Source organism: Gopherus flavomarginatus, chromosome 1 (genome assembly GCF_025201925.1).
Source record: "Gopherus flavomarginatus isolate rGopFla2 chromosome 1, rGopFla2.mat.asm, whole genome shotgun sequence".
Lineage (NCBI taxonomy): Eukaryota > Metazoa > Chordata > Testudines > Testudinidae > Gopherus > Gopherus flavomarginatus.
The window spans coordinates 371,477,510-371,500,293 of record NC_066617.1 but is presented as its reverse complement, the minus strand read 5'-3'; the positions used below and the strand labels follow the sequence as shown (position 1 = coordinate 371,500,293).

The window sequence follows — 22,784 nt, the reverse complement described above, 5'->3', positions numbered from 1 at the left end:
TGATGATATATGCAATTTGGAAGAATGCCAAGGCACAAGCTCCAGGTGCTTTGCAGCTTGGGTTTCTCAGGTTTCCATACACAGGCTAGCTTTAGAGTATGGCGAGAACCCTTTGTTTCAAAACTTGGTTCCGAGACCAGTTTGTTAGAAAAGTACAGGCTCTCCAAGATGGAATCCAGAGTTATGTGGCCTGGTCACATGCCCTTGTAGTGTCATAGCATCCATTACTTTTAAGCAATGCTGTAAGTCTGTCACATATTTCACAGAATTCACAGATTCCATGATTTTCTGGGACATCCATGAATTCTGATGCCAGCAGGCGTGACAGACCCCAGGGCCAGCAGAGCAGCTCAGGTAGCACTGGGGCCAAGTATATCATCCCGTTCCCCTGGCAATAGTGGCCATCCTGCACCAGCACCTGCCAACAGCAGTGAAGAGGTCCCAGGCTGCCTCCTGCCAGGAGTGGTTGCTGTGGTCCAGGCCACACCACCCTCCAAGCACCAGCGGGAGCCCCAGAGGGGCCCCCCAGCACCAGCGGGCACCTCAAAGGCCCCTCTCCAGAGTAGCAGCTGTGCCCCTGGAGCCCCCCAGAACACCAAAGATTTAGTCAGGGGCATCTAGTACAAGCCATGGACAGATCACGGGGCTGTGAATTTTGGCTTATTGCCCATGACCTGTTCATGACTTTTACTAAAAAAGCCCCTGACTAAATCTTAGCCTTACGTACAGGCTGTCTGGAGCATTTTCAGGAAGCCTCACCAGGTTGGAGATCAGTTTTTCTCACAGCCTTTTTTTTTCCCAATGGCTCATTGCCTTGAATAGGCCCTTCCCAACCAGCTATCTGGATTGAAAGCATCTTGCCTATTGGGTGTTACGCAGGTGTAACTAGAGATACGTAGTTGTAGTGGTCGGGTTCCTCCTCCTCTGAGTCCGTGGAAGACCAGTCCGCCTCACTGCCTCTGGGCATCACCTGTTGTGGGGAATTAGCAGTGCAGCAAGTCTCTAGCTCAGGCCTGTAGTCAAGGGGGCCAGCAACAAACACTGTTAAATAGCCCAGGCCCTCAGGCAGAGCGAGGCCACAGGAGTCAAGGGGTCTGGCCTGAGGTCAGGGCTGAGCTGCAAAGGAAGTTAGGTAACTCAGGCCCTCAGGCAGGATGGGGCAATGGGTCTATAGCTCGGGTCCATGTCCAGGGCTGAGCAGCAACACAGGGAATGCCGGCCCTTAATCAGGGCAGGGCAACAAAGGCCTCTGGCTCGGGCCTCTGGTCAGGACCGAGGAGCAAGGGGTTTAGGCATCCTAGCTCTGGTGGATGGCCGACAAACACTGGCTCCTTGTCTTAGAGAGGGGAGACTGCCACCCCAGTGGCAGTGGTGGTGCAGGCCCACCCACTCCACTGTGCCCCGTCCCAGGGCCCTAAGAGTGGCAGTGGGGATTTGCCACTGGGTCAGCAGGGATCCTGACCACAACACACTGATGTAAATGCAGGCTGTGCCACAGCCAGACTAGGGTCAGTTCCCCCTGCACCACTTCGTAACTCCCCCACCCTGGGGTGCGCCTGATGCTGTAGAGGTTTGTCCAGGTCGCCAGGGTAGAAGGCCTGTGGTGGTCCTGGCAACTGTGGTAGCCCTGGCAACTCCTCTGTGGTCAGAATATGAGTTCTCAGATCCTCAGTGTCCCAGCTCGCGAGCTTCCAGCCCCACCTTTTATACTGCCTGTCCCACTCACTGACTTTTCGTGAAAGGGGTGAGCATGGCCCGGCTCTGCCCATCTTGGCTCACGGAGGGGCTCCTCTCCTCCAGGTCCATGGGAGACCAGGTATAGAAATGGGATAATCATGTTCAGAAAATCATAAATTTTCCGATGACATCTTACATGACAATCTTGCCTAAAAACTATCAGAATTACACTATAATGATATCATAATAACATTATTGTGAAGAATATGGGTGCAGCGTCACACAAAGATCAATGGTTCTTTCCACCAGTGAAATGCCTGAAGTTACGTAACAAAAATAATTGGAAACTAAACTGAGTAAAGGTTGTGACACCCAGGCTGCAGTTCTGTGGCTTGCCAGGGCAAAGGGACCATGAGACCCACACAAACATACTTGGGGCCAGGAAAGATCCCAGCGCTAGCCTTGGACCAATAATCACAAAGAAAAAAAATAATTTCAGCAGCATTGCCCACCTGTTCATGTCCATGGTGCTCCCTGCCCCGCAGCCCCCAGTGCTGGCCACTTGTCCATGTAGATCCCCCACCCCCAGAATGTCTAACCCTGCCATACAGTGATACCCCTCACCTAGGAGCAAAACTAGTCCCCCCAGCAACAGCCACAGAAATATCTCCTCAGACTAGGCTAAACTCAGTGTCTGCCTGCACTGGGAAACAGCGGGAGATCAGACTGAACAGCCTTGCTGGGAGGAAGGGAACTCCAGCAGCAACAACTCAGCCTGTGTGGGGAAGGAGTAACTCTTCCTCAAAATGACAGAAAGCTTTAACATATTGCAGCCCATTAGAAACCCAGACACCCCTTCCTGAGGCTCCTTTTCCATGTTGGCAATTGCTGACATTGCCATGGGGTTGTGGTGGGGTTGCCCACTGGAAAAGGGATGGTTCGGGTGGGGGAAGGTGTCAGAGACAGTCTGCTACAGTGTGACTCACCCCCCACCCCAGGAGGCCTTGTTACACCTCTTTGGTCTGTGCATCAGGGAGGACGACCATTTCCCGTTTTGCCCAGTTTCAGAACTCTGTGCCACTACAATCTGGATACTGCATGTCCCCCCTGCACACACACACACACACTGCAATCCTGGTCATCCCCCAGCGAGATTTCCAACACTGCCTGGTTTCCTCTAAGCCAGAAACATGCTTCTATTTTTTCTGCCTTTTGATCGTTCTTGTGCTTTCCAGAATCAGAGATGCAGGGGCACGGAGAGAGCAGACCCTTCTCCCGCCCAGAAAAAAAAATGTTATCCTAATTGTTTTAAAGCTCTAAGCCTGTGAGTTTCCAATTTCAGCAACTCTACAGTGTGACATTCCCTTATGAATATGATGAACATGGGGGTGTAGGGTGTTCCCCCGAGGTACAGAGTGTCACATACAATCAGTTCTTTTTGCTCCAAATTAGCTCACCTGTCCTCACTAGAGGCTCATGGCCAGTGTGAATCAGGTCATTTATTTAAGTCCCTACATGTGAATTTAAGGTGAACTCCTGGTCACGTTCAGAGTTTTGCCGTTGATCTCAGAGGGATGAAGACTGAATTCAGCTTTAGTGTTTAACTTTTGGCTCCGAGCTGTGAAAATCAGGGCTTCAGGACCTGCTACAGACAGCGCTATTCTGTGAGGTGCTGAAAGAGTCTGAAGGAAACCCCTCATTTATGTGTTGTTCTGAGACTAGTCATTAAAGATGGGGATTTTAAAACACAGGGAGACCAGTGTCAATCTGGAGTGACCCAGTGGAGCAGAATGTGAGAGGAAAATCTGGCCAGTGTGTGACCCATTCTTGTTGTGAACCCTGTGGTAACACAGACACCAGCAGCAGAGGCTTTGGCTGAACTTTGTAAAAGAGCAGAGAAGTTACTCAATTGGAAAAATTGAGCAAACCAGAGGAAAAATCACACAGCCCCCCAGGAAGAAAGCTACTGAGACATATAGAAGGACACAGTAAGAGACAAAGGACTGACCTTAAAAACAATTTTTTGTCTAAATTATTTCCAATACATTTGTAGTTCCAATTTTATCAGGTAAATCCCTTTGTGTTACTGACAATGCTAAACAGTTCAAGTCTCTGTCTTGGTGAATTCCTGCCCAGATGGTTCTTGATTTGAACCCTCAAACTCTTCCTGAGCCCTTACTACTACCTTTAATGCAGAAAGAGGCAACTCACCGAAATCTCACTTAGCCCAGAGAGGAAATCTCCATGCTGCAACAGGAAGGCAGAGCTCAGAGAAACAGCATATGAACCTCAGATATCTGACACTCAGCGTGCTGTCCAGCAACCTTTATGATTCCCCTGAATAGTCCCTGAGGACTTTCAGGTTGGCCAGGACTCCTAGACAATTCCCTCGGCTTTGTGAGCAGCAGGAAAAGCAGAAAATAGATCCTGCTGAACTACAGCTTGAGAACATCCCATGGGAATGAAATGATTTGCCAATTCCCAGGGCTCAGATTCTCAGGGGAAACTTAGTCTAGCAGACTGTTCAGCCTAACACCAGGGGATCAGATTGTCGGGGCAAACTGAGTCTCGCAATCTGGTCAGATTAGCAATTCATGATGACTTTTTTTCCCTATGTGTAATGTACTGCCATCTGCAGTGTGTGGGGGAATGCTGCCATAAGATACGGGGACAAAAACTATTTTCAATTGATCATAGCAGCGTACCTCTGTGTACCACACAGGTAGTTGTAATACACAGTCCATTAGCCTCTAAAAGTCACTGTCACTGTCCAGTTTGCAAATTAATTCCAATTCTGCAGTTTCTCGTTGGAGTCTGTTTTTGAAGTTTTTTGTTGGCGTATTCATGCGTCTGACAAAGTGGGTATTCATCCGGAAGAGCTCATGCTCCAACACGTCTGTTAGCCTATAAGGTGCCACAGAACTCTGTCGCTTTTTACAGATCCAGACTAACATGGCTACCCCTCTGACACTTGTTGGAGTATTGAGACTTTGAGGTCTGTAACTGAGTGACCAGGGAGGTTGAAGGGTTCTCCAACTGGATTTTGAACATTATAATTCTTGACGTCTGATTTGTGTCTATTTATTTATTTATTATTAAAATGGACACACTCCCCACTTCCCCCATGGCCCCTCCGCTGCCACTCACCAAGTCCCGTTGGGAGTTGGACATCTGAGTGTTGGATACAGGAACACATCTTGAGCTGTTTTCAGTTAAGCCTACAGTTTAGGGGATGTTGTTCAGACCTGGGTCTGGGTTTGTAGCAGGCTAGCGTGTCTGGCTCGAGCAGGCAAGGTTCTGGAGTCCCACACTGGCAGGAAAAATGGCTTAGAGGTAGTCCCAGCATATCTGTTGGCAGTTCCCAAGGGGCTTTTTGTGATCCAACCCGTCACACAGTGTATATACATAGCAGTGGGGTGATCTCGCAACATTTTTTGCTGTACTCCACTTACATGACCCTGCTGTGACAATGGCCCCATTATAACACTATGCTGCAACCGACAAGTTTGCAGTCCCTGATGCTTGTAAGAACTGCTTACTGTTGTGATAGATGGTGCCAGCATCCCCTCACTCAGAAAAATCAATAAATCCTAGTAATCGTTCCTATATTTCCAGATTTTCTGTGTATCTCACACAGACTGTGATTTCTTTTTGTTTAAAATTGCATGGTGTGTCAACAAGAACAGAACGAACCCATTCTTCTGAACGTGCTGAATGATTGTGCTTTTCACAATAGCAGCAGCAATTCGTTAAAGCTCATTCTGAGTTGAGTGGCTTGTGAGATTGAAAGAACCACTCTCCTTTTTTGTTTTGTTTTCTATTTTGCAAATGCTTCATCATACTTTCAAATCCAAATGCATAATTCCAGAAAGTTTTGACAGTTTCCTGGTGCTTCTTTCTCATCCTGCCCCTGCAATGCAAGTCCTTGGTTTGCCAGTTAATGCAGTACACTGGTGACCCTTGCAGCATAGTCTCTGTTTTCATGTAACACCATCTTGTGAGAATGTGACAACTGTGCCACTACAGAGCCCATTTCTTTTGACTGTTTGAAAAAATGCCGCCTTTCAGATCACTGCTTGTGTATGGCAGATGGTATCTGTTTCTGAAGCGTTTTCCCTGTATTTTTTCTGTCCCTTACTCCGTTTTTTGGTGAATGCAAGGTCTCTCAACCCACTGGAAAACTGTCTGCCAGGAAAGCAGAATACAGCATATGCCTGCTTGCTGTACTCTAAAAATGAAAATGTCTTGTCATATTCCCATGTAAATGAGAAAGGTTGAGACACAACTTTGTATATTCTTGTGTCCCTAGTTCACTTTCTCTCCTTTGCACCACTTAATCACCAATGGCATTTGCACACCTCTGCTCTTTGGCTCATTTCTGGCTCCTCTGCCTGGCCCAGCTGTGGGACTTCGTCTGCTGCTGTCCCTGCTGATGCTGGAGCAACTCAGCTAAGGGGGCTGGAACTTGGGGGGTCAGGCCACTTTTAAATGCTATGCTGTTTTTCACTGGCAAGCAAACAGTTGTGGGGGCCTTGCTTGCAGGGATAGAGGGCAGAGCGAGTGGTGGATAGCAGGATCACGTGGGAAAGGGGTGGAGAAGGGGAGAGACTGAGTGTGCTCAAGCTATGGGGACCTCTCTAGGGAGGACAGGAGTGACTCAGAGGGAAGTGGTGGGTGACACAGGCCTAAGCAGAGGGCACAGCAGGGATGGGAAGAGGCAGAGTGTGATTGGGGCTGCATGATCTATGAGAATCTTCCAACGACAAACAGAGGCAGAGAGCAGAACATAGATCCTTTGAAGAATGCCAGTGGGGGACGTGGACTCTGTTGAAGATATTGCGACATCCCCTACCACAAGACTGAACAAGCGACATCCGCATGGAATGAAAAATGCTCTTGGGTTTTCATTAAGGATTCTTGTCTCAACAACCTTGTTTTTTCTCTTTCATGTTTGCACCATTGTCATAATCCTGGCCCCGGCAGTCTTGGATATTTATGGCACATTCCTTCAGAGCAGTGAGTATAGTATCAGCTAGTCCTTCCCTTGTGGACTGGTACACTGTTTTAAAACCGGTAAAGTGCTCTTGAATTGTCACTTTGCCATCCGAAGTATCAAGGAAACTAACAGTGAAAGACATCTTTTCAGAAAGGCTCACATCTGAAGTACAGTCCAATATCACAGAGTAGTACTTGGAACTCCTTAAGCTTTTAACAATATCTTGCAGGACTTTCTTCACCAATAATTCAATTATCTCATTCTCGATTCTTTTTTCATAATAGTGATCCGAGAACTCCCTGGAAAGTATGCGCTGCAAATGTCCCTTCATTACTCCGCTGTAGTTTCCTAGAAACTCTGCCAAACCCAAGAAGATCCCATTGTTCACTGTGTAGATCTTGTCAGAAGAGCCTCGGAAAGCCATGTTACTTATAGAAAGATAAAGTGTTATTGTCATGAGTCTCTTTTAATGTTCTCCCACTGTTTTGTCTCTTGTTTAATCACACTTTGAAGCTCCACATCGATGCAATTATCCTGTTTTATCCTTTGCTCTGCTTCAGCCCATGTTTGGAAGCAATAGAAATGACTATGCGACTTTTCATGACACACAAGAATCTAAGACATGTGCTCCCAATCCTTTGACCATTCCAATGCTAGGATGATTTTGGATTGAAGTAGAAGAGCTTGCAGCAGAAACAGAAAACCTTGTCAGTGGGATCTGAGTAAAGGAGCCAGTGCCACACAAGATCTTCGCCATTTGCAAGCTTTCTGTATAAAAACATCATATAAAAATGGTGATTCTGCTTATCCAGAGGAAAATCCATGTCCTTTACTTTTGGTGGCCTGTTGGTCACTAGAGATCTTGAATTTTGGGCATTAGATTGGGCCATAATGCAGGATCAGAAATAGCATCACCAAGGCCTATAATGCAAATAATTTCATCTCTATCACTACTGGAATCAGAATTATTCTGGTCTAGATAAAGAATTTCTGTTTTGTTTGGGTCTCTCTGACTCACTTGCAGTGATTCTTGAATTTTCAATTGTGGATCACCTATGCATTTCTCCTTTGATGTATCCGTTGTGATCATTTCATCATGACTGCACGGGTTACCATTGACAGATTTCAAGTATTTTTTCATTGTGCCTGCACCTTTCTTCGTTGCACTCATTACCTCAGCTTTTTGTTCCTGTTCTGAATACCAGGCATCTTCTGGAGACATTTTGTTTCCTTCTAAGTTTCCTGAAATACCAAAAAATCTGAACAACCACTAAGTGGCAAGATACTTGTCACAAAATGTTACATATTTGTTTTAACAACTTTAAAGCCTGATCTCTTTGAATCACAACTTCTACTGTCATTAAAAAATTATCTTATCTCCCTCGATAACTTCCCACAACTGCGAAAACTAAAAATTATAAAAATACAAAAAAATCTTAAAAATAAGTTGTTGATATTACCCATCAGTTATAAAAAGACTAATAACTGAATTTTGACAAACCGATTAATAAGCCCCTAGAGCAGCAGGGTTGAAACGTCTCTGTGGAGAGAAAGGCAGAGCCTATCTCCACCAGAGTTATCTCCTAGTTTAAAGTCCTGAAACCTTGAAGTCACAGTCCCACATTGTCCTCACACTAACAGCAGGAGCCCCAGTGACTTCCAGAGGATGAACAAGGTTTGCAGGATATGGGATTAAATCAGAGATGGGAGAAAAGGAAGGAGTTTATTTATTCTTGATGCAGTATAGAAATGTGCACAACGCAGTGTCCAACAGCTTGGACAAAGCCTTGCCCCGGGAATTTTAGTGTTCTGTGAAGCAGAACTGGTGGAAACAGAAGCAGTTACAAACAGAAAGCCTGAGGGTGGGGATAGGCAATCAGGGATTGAAAGAAAGGGAGATCAGTTTCAAGGCGGTTGCAGCAGGCAGGCACAACTTACTTAATGGTTAATCTGACATAAAAACTCCAGAACCACTGTGCTGGAAACATCCATAGGACAAGGCACAGCACATGGAGTGAGCATGCTTCTCTCCTAACAACTGTGGCTTCTGTTTCCACTTCTGTTCAGATGGGTGGGGGAGGCTCATAGAGGTGCTAATCTCACACCCATTTATCTCCTGACTTTGGGGAGGCAGCCCCTGGGACCAAGAGAGTGAAGCTTCTGAGTCAGGGGAGCAGAGAGAACCCTTATCTGCTGATAGTGTGTGTGTGTGTGGGGGGGAATTTAAAGGTCCCACTCCCAACAGCTCGAGTCATGATCCCCCTCCCTTGGCAGCCTCCTGCTTACCCTCAGTTCCCCTACGGGAACGCAGCTCTTCCTCCCTTACCTCTCCCTGGGGAGCTAAAGCAGCAGCCTCTTCCAGCAGCCCCTCCCTGCAGCTCCCAGCTACTTGGTGCATATGCTGCTGTTTGCCTCTCTCAGTTCCCAGCTCCAGTAAGTGCCATGGGCAGGTGGAATGGGGGGCTCAGCAGACAAACCCTGCAGGTACCATGCAGGGTCGGGGGCAGCACCCAAACCCTGGCAAACTGGGTGGGGGGGTTCTGTGACCTTGTGGTTCCCCTCTGTGTGTTACTTGTCTGCAGGTTAGGGATGGGAGCAGTCTGCAGCACCCCCGGTTAGTGTGGTTCTCACCTGTGCAGAACCAAGGTGAGCTCCCCTACCTGCCCGGAGTACCAGGGGAAGAGCAAGCCCTTTCCTGGGCAAGTGTGAGGCTCTTAGGGGATGACAGTGCATGACAGCCCTCAGCACAACCTAGATAGCAGGAAGGTGCCAAGGCCTCAGCTGGGCCTGGACACCCCTGCTCCCACTGCAAGAGTAACCTGATTGAGTGCATGCCTGGTCAAGCTGCTGCTGAGGTCTGCTGGTGCATGTCTCTCACCTGGCTGGCTGCCTGCCTGCCTCCTTAAGCCCAGTGGCTCTTGCTCGGCAGGTCAGGTCACACAGGTGTATCAAACCATGCTCGCTTCAGTACGTCACTCTGGGCCATCTCCCGGAACACCCTTGTCAAAAACTTGCCTGCGGTTGACCCCCAGTCCTATCATGATCACTTAGGACAGGGGCTAGGGTGTCCCCATGCTGGGTGGTCTTTCTGCACCAGCCACTTCCCTGACCCGCTGATTACTGCATGGCATTAAAACCACATACAATTTATTAAACAGTAGTTGAAAGAAAAACAAGGAACAAATGGAGAAGTTAAGGGAAACAAGGAACCCATTTGTGGGCATGGGAAACCCCACAAATGGCTGTTTCTGGGATGTTAAAAAAGCTCACAGTCTCTTCCTCACACGTCCCAGGTCTCCGTCCCAGCTCTGGCTCCGCTGTGGTGATACCACAGGAAAGACACCTGCTCTGGCAGTGGCCATGCTCCCTCAGGGTCTAGATGTTAGGACCCTTGTGCCCAGCATCTGCCTTCCCATTGGGTTCATGTCCCTGCTTCTGAGGTCAGCCTTCAAAGCCCTCCTGTCTAGCAGCATCTCCCAGTGCTGGGCCCTCTGTCCACGGCCCCACTTTGATCTCTCCAGCTGCTTATTTAACTTGGCTGCCCTGTTATTTGTGGCAGGTGCGGCATCCACTACCCTGGCTCTGTCCCTGCAGCTCCATGCTGTAGCTCAACCCTGACTCCTCATAGGAGCAGTGGGTTTCTGCTCTCTCAGCTCCTGCCTCTTGTCTGCTGCAGCCCCGCAGCTCTGCCTCAGTACTGCTGCTCTGCCTCCAGCCCAGCTCTGACTCTTCTGGGCTGCTTCTCTGACCCAGGCTGGTTGCTAGACGTATAATGAATTCATAGCCCAAAGTCACTAGAAAAAGACCCCAAAATAGTCCAATCTATTTATTGAAACAAAGGGATTATTTTTAATTAACACAGTGGTCTGTTCATCAAGTAACAAATGAAATATTTCTTTAGATACCTAGAACAGATTTGATTTTAAAAAAAAGAAAAGCTGCAAGCCCCAGCAGGAGTTGAAGCTATGAGATGAAAATCAAATTGATTAAGGGTTGGCAGATGTTTTAAACAAAAAATGGCAAATGAGGGTGTTTAAAATAGCCCCAAAGGAGCTCAAAGCATATGTAGTGTCAAAACAAAAATAACATTAGTATATTATTTATGTCTAAACGTATTTAATGATAGCAGTCAATGCCTATATTTTGTGTTAAATAAATTTGTTACTCTTTGTCTCTAAAAGGCAATATTTCATCCTCGCTATCTACATCAGAAGTAGAATGCTTCTGCTGAGGGTCCTACATCAGCAGTGACCCGTACAATCATTTCTTTTGTTGCTGTAAACTGTTCACAATAGATTTAGTATCATTGCATATATGCACTAGCAAGAAGAATATTTTCTAAAAGTTCCTCTTGCATCTTGTTGTGCAGTTTTGTTTTTATCAAGTTCCTCTGAGAAAACTTTCTTTCAGCTGCAGCGTTGCTAAAAGGTAGTGACAGCAATGAAAGAGCAAATGAGACAAGTTCACTAAAATCTTTGCACTCAGTGACATAAGTGTGTTTGACCCAACCCAAAACTGCTCAAATTGGTTGTCAAGAGTATGAGGCCAGAGGACCACAGGCAAAAGTCTCCACTGCTACTTCAGCTGTCTAAGGACTCCACCAAACAATGGCAGATATGAGATCTCTGCCAATTTATGTCTTGAAGAGCTGAGCAAAGTACAATCACATAGCAGTGGAAACAATTCAATCACATGGATGTTTGGTGGTAATCTCTGTTTCATCTGTTTCACAAACTCCAACATTAAATCTCAACACCAAGGTTTGACTTCGTCGATGACGGGAAAAAATTAGTGTGTATTTTGAAAGTTTCAGATGACAAGTGACACTACTATCAACTGTGAAAATCAGTAAGTTATTTGACTTAAAATTGATGTCATAGTTTAACAAAGCAATCCCGTTCTCAAAAATATTCATTTCCATTACTCTCACCAACAAGTACTAGTAGAATCTCTTCAATTCCTTCAGCAGATTTCCGAATTACCACTTTCCTACAGAAACATTTCGTTTATCCTCCAGGCTCCCTGAAGGATTGGAAGTAGAGAAATCAGGAAAATTTGGTTCATTGGACCACTGCACATATGATAAAGAAGCTCAGTGTTGTAATTTCTTTCTTTGTCTTTGGTTATCTGAAAATACAGCTTCAGTTCATCGAACAGATCAAGAACCTTGTTCACACGGAGTCCACCTTGTGTCAGAAAGCTGCAGTGTCTCCCGGTTGTCTGGAAGTCACGGAAAGGCTGCATGACATGGCATGCAGGGATGGCGACTGACAGTTGATGTGGAAAGAGATCAGATGATGGTCAGAGACAGGGATCTCAGCAATGGACAGAGCAGTGCTTGGTGATGGAGTGATAAGATGCTAAGTGTCTCATACTGGGAACTTCTGCAATGCTGAGCTCAGCCAAACGGGGACACAGCACCCTTGATTAAGGAGGAGCTATTCTTCCCCCTTTTGTCACACAGGTTTAAAGTTAGTGGTCCCAGGTATCATATTCTGCAGGGGCATTTGCCCACTTTGTCATGGAACTCTTTGGTTTTGACCCCATAAATGATAGGGTTGAGCATGGGGGGAAGGAGGAAATAGAGGTTAGCCAAGATGATGTGAACATGGGGAGCAATGCCTTGACTGAACCGGTGTGTGAGAGTCGTGAAGAGGAAGGGAATACAAGATGTCAGCATCACAGAGATGTGGGCTGTGCAGGTGTCAAGGGCTTTCTGGTGGGCTTTCTTAGAGGAGATTTGGAGGATGGCCCTGGGGATCTGACCGTAGGACAGGGTAATGAGCGTCAGGTCTAAACCAGTGACTACAAATGTTATCACCAAGCCATACGTCCTGTTGAGTGTGGTGTCCACACATGACATTTTCAACACATCCATGTGCTCACAGTATGTGTGGGGGATAAAGCAGTTGGCACAGAATGGCTGCCTGCTCAGGAGAAGGGGAACTGGCAGAATTAAGAGAACAGCTCTTGTCAAACCCACGAGCCCTAGCTTAGCTATTCATGCATTGGTGAGGATGGTGGCGTACTGCAGAGGGTTACATATGGCAACATAGTGATCAAAGGCCATTGTCACGAGCATGGCTGAATGTGTCATAGCACTCGCCAGGAGGAACATCTGGGTGAGGCAGCCACCCACAGTAATGCCTTTCAAATTGAACCAAAATATACACGGTGCCTTTGGCAAGACGGAGGTCGACATGGCGATGTCTGTGAGTGCCAGCATGCAGAGCAGCAGGTACATCGACTTGTGCAGGGTTTCTTCTTTCCCTATGACAAACAGAACCATGAAATTTCCCAATAGGCCGATAATGTAGACCATAGAGAAAGGGATGGAAATCCAGAAGTGGGCAGCTTCCATGCCAGGGGTGCCCATTAGGATGAATGTTGAAGGGTCAGAGGGGGTGAGATTGAAAGCTGCCATGAGGTGATTGATGCGTCGATCAGGCTCTGAAATGCTCCAGGTGTCTGCGAAGGGAGAGAAGCACAATGAGAGGGTCACAAGCTTTATAACAAATAGTACAGTAAATATTTTATGGTATTAACGATCCTGAAATGCGGTTGAGCAGTGAGTTGGCAACATTTACACATGGCACCAGATTATGTAGATCATAGGAAAGTCCAGAGAAGTCCTCAGAGGGAGATAACCAAGCCAGGTGAATAGTCAACATGAGTGCAGAAGTTCTTCAGTGTCAATAACTACAATGTGTATGCTCATTCTACAACACCTGACGCTGCCACTGTAAGACAGAGGACTATATGGACCATAGGTCTGGTCCACGATGGAACTGCTGTATTGGATAGGAGCCAAGTTACTTTATGGAAACAGACATTATCCTGCTGGACTGTGACTTTGTGCTAAACAGAATAGGCATGAAGGACACATAGGTCTTGGTATTTAGGGCTACAGCCTGCACCTCTGTTACTTCCCTTGTTTCTTTTGGTGAGATACTCTCTTGCAGACGCCCAGCTTTGTCTGAGACATAAGCTACAGATGTTAAATAACAAGTGTAAGCAGAGACATGTGTCAGCAACACAGCTGTTAACCCTTCTCATGCCTGAATATTGATTAAATTTGCAGATGACGTGGAAATTGGGGGTTCATAAATAATGAAGAGGACAGGTCAGTGACTCAGAGCAATCTGGAATGGTTGGTAAACTGGGTCAAAGCATACAATATGTGTTCTAATATAGCTATGTAGATACCTACATGTAGGAACAAAGAATGCAGGTGATGCTAACACGATGGGTGACTATCATGGGAAGTGCAATGAATCTGAACAAGAATTGGGGGCAGGAAGGGGAACCTAGCTAAACATGAGCTCCCATGCTTGTGACCCTGTGTCCAAAAGAGTGACTGTAATCCTGGGATGATACCTAGGAGAATCTCAAGGAGAGGTTGGGAAGTCATTTTACCTTGGTATTTGGCACTGATGTGACTGCTGCTGGACTCCTGTGTGCAGTTCTGGTGTCCCCAGTAAAAGACGGATGTCGATACTCTGGAGAGGTTTCAGAGAAGAGTCACAAGACTCTTAGTAAACGATTGGAAACCTGCCTTATTTTGATAGACTTGAGGAGCTCAATCTAGTTAGTTTAACAAAGATGGTTAATGGGTGACTTGATAACAGCCTGTAAGTACATACGCAGGGAATAAATATTTAATGATATGATTTTGAGGCTACCATATAGAGGGGTAACAGTATTTAATAGCTGGAAGTTACACCAATAGCATTCAACAACAACAACTGGAAACACCCAGGCTGCAGTTTTGTTGCTTGCCAGGGAAAACATTCCCTGAGACCACCAAGCTGTGCACTCAGAGCTAGGAAAAATCCCAGTGCTGGCCTTGGACCAACAGTCTCAAGGTAAAATTTCATATCAGCACCCACAACCCCCAGCACTACTCACCGGTCCCTGTATACTCCCTGATTGCACCAACAACCCTCAGCACTGGCTGTTTCTCTGTGTGCACCCCCTGCATGCCGCCCACAACTACCAGCAATGCCTTCCTGCCCATTTACATCCTACTCCACAACCCCCACTGGTGCCCGCCTGTCCATGTACACCCCCTGCCTACTCCAGATCCAACAGCGCTTCCCCCCTGTCTATGTTGTCCCCTCACTCCCACAACTTCCTGCCCTGCCACACTGTGATACCCCTCACCTAGGTCCAAAGCCAGGTGCCAAGCTCCACAGTGACAGCTCACAAAAATACCCTAAGACTAGGTTAAAGTCAGGGTCTCCCTGCACTGGGGAAAAGTGGGGGATCAGCCTGAAGATCCTTTCTGGGGGCAGAGGGACCCCAGCTGTGGCATCAGATGCAGCTCACCCTGTCAGAGGGGAAGAGAGTGGAGCAGACCCAGTGGCAGGGAAAGAGGACATAGAGACTGCAAGTAGCCAGCATGACTAATTCTTCCTCAAAATGGCACACAGCTTTAACGTAATGCAGCCCATTAGAAACCTGGACATACTTTCCTGAGGCTCCTTTTCCATGTTGGCAATTGCTGATGTTAACCAAAGGCTGTACTACAGTTGCTCACAGGTAGAGAGATGGTGTGGATGGGGGATGGTGTCAGAGACAATCTGTTACAGTGTGGTCCACATAACATAACAATCTGACACACACCCCTTCCCCAGGAGGCCTTGTTACACTTTATTGGTCTGTGCATTAGGTAGGATCTCCATTTCCTATTTCACCCAGTTTCAGGGCTCCACGCAATTGTGATCTGGATACTGTGCATCACACTGTCAAGCCTCCCCCACCACCCCCACCCCACACACTGTTTGTTCCTGCACCTCCTGATGAGTTTTCAAACATTGCCTGGTTTCCTCTAAGCCAGAAACATGTTTTTATTTCTATTTCATTTTGGTGCTTCACATCCCCTCCAGACTCAGAGATGCAGGGGTACAGAGAGAGCAAACCCCTCTGCTCCATGAAAAAAAAATGTTATCCTAATTGTTCTGCACCTTTAAGCCTGTGAGTCTGAGATTTCAGCAACTCTTCCATCAGTTCTTGTTTGGTCCAAATGAGCTCACCTATCCTTAGAGGTCACAGGACAATTCCAGTTGAAGTCACTGGAGGCTCATAATTGGTGTAAATGACATCAGTTATGGAAGTCCCTACATGTGGACTTAGAGTGATCTCAATGGGGCCAAGGTTTCACCCTTAGTGTTTAACTTTTGGCTTCTGGTCCTTCTACAGAGAGTGCTATTCTGTAAGTGTGCTGAAAGAGTCTGAAGGAAACACTCAGTTTATGTGGCGTTCTGAGACCGGGCACAAAAGAAAAGGATTTCAGAACATATGGGCCCTAATTGTGCTCTCAGAGAAGCCTTTGTCAATCTGGAGTGACGCAGTGATGGCAGAATGTGAGAGCAGAATCTGGCCAGTGTACGGTCCATTCTTGTAATGAACCCTCTGGTAACACAGATACCCACTGCAGAGGCTTTGGCTATTCTACCTGAAAGCACAGTGAAGTTACTGAATTGGAAAACGTGAGTGAACAAGATCAAAAAACACACAGCTCCCAGAAAGGAAGCTACTGAGACAGATAGAAGGACACAGTAAGAGACAAAGAACTAATCTTAAAATCAAAGATTTGTCTAAGCCATTTCCAGTTCCAATGTTACCAGGTAAATCCTTTGGTGTTTTTGATAATACTAAACAGTTCAAGTCGCTATCCTGGTGAATTCCTGCCCAGCTGGTTCTTGACATGAACCCTGGAACCCTTCCTGAGCCCTTAGCACTATCTTCAATGCAGAAACAGGCAACTCACCGAAATCCTGCTCATCATGGACAGGAATTCTCCTTTCTGCGACAGGAAGGCAGAGCCCTGAGAATCAGCTCATGAATCTCACATGTCTGACACTCGACATGCTGGGCAGCAACATTTATGATTCCCCTGAACATTCCCTGTGGACTCTCAGGTTGGCAGGACTCCCAGAAAATTCCCTCGGCTCCATGATCAGCAGGAAGAGCAGAAAATAGACCCAGGAGAACATCAGCTTGAGATCATCCCCTGGGAGTGAAGAAAAGATTCACCGATAGCAGGGACTCAGATTGTCAGGGAAATCAGAGTCTTGCAGACTGATCATCCTAGAAGTTGATGATGGCTTTCTTTTCTGTGTGCAATGTACTGCCATCTGCTCTATGTTTGGGAATGCTTTCATGAGATACAGGACCAAAACACATTTTCAATCGGAGCAGCATAGCACTGCATACCACCCATTCAGTTGTAAAATCCAGTCCATCAATCTTGGTGGAGGGAAGTCTTTGTTTGTGCTTTTTGTTTTGTTCGTTGTTCGCTCTCAGGACTGAGAGGAACGGGACATCATTCCAGACTCTCCAAATCTTTCTGAATCAGTCTCTCATATTTCAAAATTGTAAGTAATAGCCAGGCAAGGCAGATTAGTCTCATGTTTGTTTTCTTAACTTGTAAATGTTTCTTTTTGCTGGAAGGAATTTTACCTCTGTTTGCTGTAACTTTGAACCTGAGGCTAGAGGGTGTTTCCTCTGGGCTATATAAATCTAAGTACCCTGTAAAGCATTTTCCATCCTGATTTTACAGACATGATTTTTTACCTTTTCTTTCTTTAATTAAAAGCTTTCTTTTTAAGAACCTGATTGATTTTTCCTTGTTTTAAGATTCATGGGATTGGGTCTGAACTCACCAGCGATTGGTTGGGGGAAAGGAGGGGGGATGGTTAAATTCCTCCTTGTTTTAAGATCCAAGGAGTTTGGATCTGTGTGAAGCCTCTCAAGGCAACCCAGGGAGGGGAAAGTCTAGGGGGAAAGGAGCGGGGAATGATTAATTCCTCCTTGTTTTAAGATCCAAGAAGTTTGGATCTGTGTTCCCCAGGGAAGGTTTTGGGGGAACAGAAGATTGCCAGACACAGACTTCTGGCTGGTGGCAGCATACCAGATATAATCTAGTAATTAAGCATAGAAGTGTTCATGCAGGTCCCCACTTTTTGTACTCTAAAGTTCAAAGTGGGGAAAAAACCTTGACAATGGCCCATTCACTATGGTGGTATTTTAGGTAGCTGTGCCCGACTGGGGTGAGAACACAGTGGTAAAGGAATCAAATAACTGCTACATCTGGATCTTTTGTTTGGGCTGAAGTCCCTCAACCATGCTTATATTAATAATATGTGGAGATATATCTATCTCATAGAACTGTAAGGGACCCTAAAAGGTCATTGAGCCCAGACCCCTGCCTTCACTAGCAGAACCAAGTACTCATTCTGCCCCAGATCCCTATGCGGCCCCCTGAAGGATTGAATTCACAATCCTGAGATTTAGCAGGCCAATGCTCAAACCTCTGAGCTATCCCTTCCCAGCTTGTGTCACTGGTGCCGAGGGGCCTAATCTGGGCTCTGGAGGGTATCAGTGTGATGGCTTGTCACCCCTGGGGTGCAGTCTGGAAGCTGTGGGAACTGCTGCACCCCTCTAACCACTCATCTGGGCTGGCCATTTTTCACACTGCTTTACTGGTGATTCAACCTCTCTAGGTCCTGTTATCACCCAACACAACAGTATATGGTGCCACACACCCAACTGAGCTACCCGAGGGCTTACCTAAGGCACTCAAGGACAAAAAGGAGACACCTGCCAATTTCCCAGCTCCTCAGGTTCACAAGATCCACCGGAGTGTAAACCCAAGGCTCTGTACAATATAAGCTCATTAATAGAGTTTACCCTTCCCTTGGTGTAGGAAGGATATGCAACAAGCCTGTATTAACTAAGCTGGGATTTTTCCCAGACACGTCACTCAAAGGCACACTAGTTTTGAGAAAGCAGAAAAGAACTTTGAGAACAGAAAGTTAGATTGTAAGTGATTATAAATGATAGCAAAGAGATTATCTAGCAAATAAACAAAACCACAGACTAAATAGATGGGAAACTAGATATATTTGATACTACATAGATTAAATACGAATTAGTAATTTGTCACCCTGGCTGGTTTTCATACACAGGATAGAAATCATTTTAGCCTGGGACCAGCACTTCCCCCAGTTCAGTCTTTGTTCTAGATGAATGAGGAAAACTTCTGACAAAGAAACCCCCCAAAATTTGCTCTTTACAAGAATGGCCATCCAATGGTCCATCTAGACCAGTATCCTGTCCTCCAACATGGCCAATGCCAAGTGCTTCAGCAGGAATGAACCATATAAGTATTCATCAAGTGATCCATCCCCTGTCACCTCTTCCATAGGGAATCTTCAGAGCATGGTTATGCATCCCTGCTCATGCTGGCTAACAGCTATTGATGGACCCATCCTTCACAAACTTATCTAGTTCTTTTTCCAATCCTTTTATAGTATTAGCCTTCACAACATCCTCTGGCAAGGAGTTCCACAGGGTCACTGTGCATTGTGTGAAGAAATACTTTATTTTGTTCTTTTTATACCTGCTGCCTATTAATTTCATTTACGGAAGATGTTTCATAGCCTTAATTATTTCTGTTGCCCTTCTCTATAGCTTTTCCAATTCCAGTTTACTTTTTTGAAATGGAGTGACCAGATCTGCATGCAGTATTGAAGATGTGGGCATACCATGAATTTATATAGAGGAAAAACGATATTTTCTGTCCTATTACCTATTCTTTCCCTAATGATTCCCAGCATTCGGGTAGCTTTTTTGACTGATGCTGCAGATTTAGTGGATGTATTGCAGAGAATTAGACACAATGATTCCAAGGTATCTTTTTTAAGTGGTTACAGCTAATTTAGACCCCATCACGTCTTATGTAAAGTTGATTATGTTTTTGAAAGTGTATTACTTTGCATTTCTGAACATTGAATTTCATCTTCCATTTTGTTGCTCAGTCACCCAGTTTTGTGGGATCCCATTGTAACTCTTTTCAGTGTATGTTTACCCCTTTCTCCAGATCATTTATGAATAAGTTGAATACTAGTGGTCCCAGCTGTGCGCAGATGTTTGGTTCTATGTGTGTGTTCTCCCTGTGTGCTGTCCCAGCTCCGCACAGACACTTGGAACTGCAGACCTTGAGTGAACCGTGCAACGACCACAATATCCATTAAGGTACGAAGGCTCGCAGCCAGGTTTATTGTCAACAAAGCAAGGTAATAACAGCTGCCAAACTCTACAAGGATACTAAGACATGTATGTCCATGACAAGGACGCAGCTCAGTCAGTGGTGGGACTTCCCTCTGCCCCCTAGCCTGGCTAAAAGTATTCCCTCTGAGATTCATCTTTATACCCTGATGCAAACAAATTACGTACTGTCATCCTGGCCTTATCTTTTAGGAGCGTTATTGTGTTTCTGTTATCCTTGGGGAACATTTTTGATTGATGGTTAGATATTCTGGTACCACTTGATATTGAGATGTTTTTTGCATGAGTTCTCTGTACTTAGCACTTCTTAGGAATGTGTATTTCTGCAATATCTGCTCTGTTCATGCCAAATTCTGTGAGGAGGTCCTGCCTCATAACAGGCCTCTGATACAAGGGCTTATGTCTCATATTCTCTTCCTACTACACCAATATAACATCTGGTCCTGGTGACTTATCACTGTTTAATTGATCGATTTGTTCCAGCACTTCTTCTAATGACACCTCACTTTGGGACAGTTCCTTAGATTTGTTGCTTAAAAGAATGACTCAGGTTTGGGAATCTCCCAACATTCTTAGCCTTGAAGACCGATGCAAAGAATTCATTAATTTTATCTGTAATGGTCTTATCATCCTTGAGTGACCTTTGGCATCTTCATCATCCAGTGGCCTCTCTAGTTGTTTAGCAGACTTCCTGCTTCTGACGTACTTAAGGCAATTTTTACTATTATGTTTTGAGTCTTTGGTTCGTCATTCATGAAATTCTTTTTTGGTCCATCTTAAAGGTTACAAGGAAAACAAAAGCACCTGGGGTTAGCACAGAGGAATTCACAAGCCATCACAAAATAAAAGGGATGAACCTAATTGCATCTTGCTGGACATTTCCTGATCTACTTACATATCTGGAGTTTTAAATGAGTAGTTTCTAGGTACGATACTGATAATTTTTTCATACCTGGCCCAAGTTTCTTACAGCATTTTTAACCCTTTACAGGTAGAGCAATTAGAGAACAGCTACTAAGAGGGATTTTATAGCTATTGTCTGGATGGGTGTTCATAAAAGGGAGCTATCACTCCTTCATGTGTCACACCCTTGCTCTGTGCTATCTTTCCAACCTGCCACTGATACAGCTATTGCTTGTAGGTTTGGGAGACCTTTGTTGGCAGAATACTCCTGCTTTAGACAAAAGAGGAGAATATTATACCCTATTAGGTTCAGTAAACTGCATGTGAAATTCTCTTCTTCTGCCACTAAAGTTGCACAAGATTCAAACTCCTGGGGCTTGATTTCAATCTCAGTTACTGCAGTGTAAATCCAGAGTAACTTCAATTAAATCTGAATATTCATACCACCCTGGCTTAACCACGAGATCTTCAATTATATAAAAATCCAAAAAAGTGTCCTACAACAAGTGGAAACTAGGTAAAGTTACAAAGGATGAACATAAACAAATAACACAGTATGTAGGGACAAAATTAGAAAGACAAGGGCATAAAAAGAGATCATACAATCATAGTATCACAGAAGATTATGGTTGGAAGAGACCTCAGGAGGTATCTAGTCCAACCCCCTGCTTAAAGCAGGACCAACCCCAACTTAATCATCCACACCAGGGTTTTGTCAAGCCAGGGCTTAAAAACCTCTAAGGGTCGAGATTCCACCACCTCCCTAGGCAATCCATTCCAGTGCTTCACCACCCTCCTAGTGAAATAGTTTTTCTTAATATCCAACCTAGACCTCTCCCACTGCAACTTGAGACTATTGCTCCTTGTTCTGTCATCTGCCACCACTGAGAAGAGCCGAGCTCCATCCTCTTTGGAACCCCCCTTCAGGTAGTTGAAGGCTGCTGTCAAATATTGCCCCCCACGCTTGTCTTATACAGACTAAATAAGCCCAGTTCCCTCAGCCTCTCTTAATAAGTAAAACGAGCTAGAGACATAAAGGGCAATCAAATAAATAAATAAAATTTTACAAATGCATTGGAAGCAAGAGGAAGACGAAGGACAGGGTAGGGCTGTTACTCAGTGAAAGGGTGTGGGGGAATAATAACAGAAAATGTTGAAATTGCAGAGGTGCTCAATGACTTATTTGTTTTGGTTTTCACCAGGAAGTATGGTGGTGAGTGGACATTTAACCCAGTGAATACCAAGGAAAATCAGGTAGAACCAGGAGAGGATAAATAGAGAAAGAACAAGTTAAAAAAAAAGTTGGACAAATTAGATGTCTTCAAGTCACCAGGGCCTGATGAAATGCATCCTTGAATACTCAAGGAGTTGACAGAGGAGATATCTGAACCATTAGTAATTATCTTTGAGAAGTCATGGAAGATGGGAGAGATTCCAGAAGACTGGAAAAGGTCAAATATAGTAGCAATTTATAAAAAGGGAAATAAGGAGAACCTAGGGAATTACAGACTAGTCAGACTAACTTCTGTAAGGATAATGGAGCAAATAATTTAGCAATCAATTTGCAAACATCTAGAAAATAATAAGGTGATAGGTAACAATCAGCATGGATTTGTCAAGAACAAATCATGTCAAACCAATGTGATAGCTTTCCTGGACAGCGTAGCAAGCCTGGTGGATAGGGTGGAAGTGGTAGATATGATAAAGCTTCAGTAAGGCTTTTGATATTATCTCTCATGAACTTCTCATAAACAAACTGCGGAAATGCAACCTAGATGGAGCTACTATAAGGCAGGTGCAAAATTGGATGGAAAACAGTTCCCAGAGAGTAGTTATCAATGCTTCACAGTCATGCTGGAAGGCATAATGAGTGGGGTCCCTCAGGGATCAGTTCTGGGTCCATTTCTCTTCAATATCAATGATTTAGATAATGGCATAGAGAGGACACTTATAAAGTTTGAGGATGATACCAAGCTGGGAGGGGTTCCAAGTGCTTTGGAGAATAGGATTAAAATTCAAAATGATCTGGACAAACTGGAGAAATGGTTTGAGGTTAATAGGATGAAATTCAATAAGAACAAATGCAAAGTACTCTATTTAGGAAGGAACAATCAGTTGCACACATACAAATGGG

The 22,784-nt window shown here is 45.2% G+C and overlaps 1 pseudogene; it reads right to left on the bottom strand.

Moving 5' to 3' along the window:
• Nucleotides 1-12,076: 12,076 nt before the first annotated feature.
• On the bottom strand, nt 12,077-13,097 carry LOC127058668 (olfactory receptor 52D1-like; annotated as a pseudogene).
• Between the last annotated feature and the right edge of the window lie 9,687 nt (nt 13,098-22,784).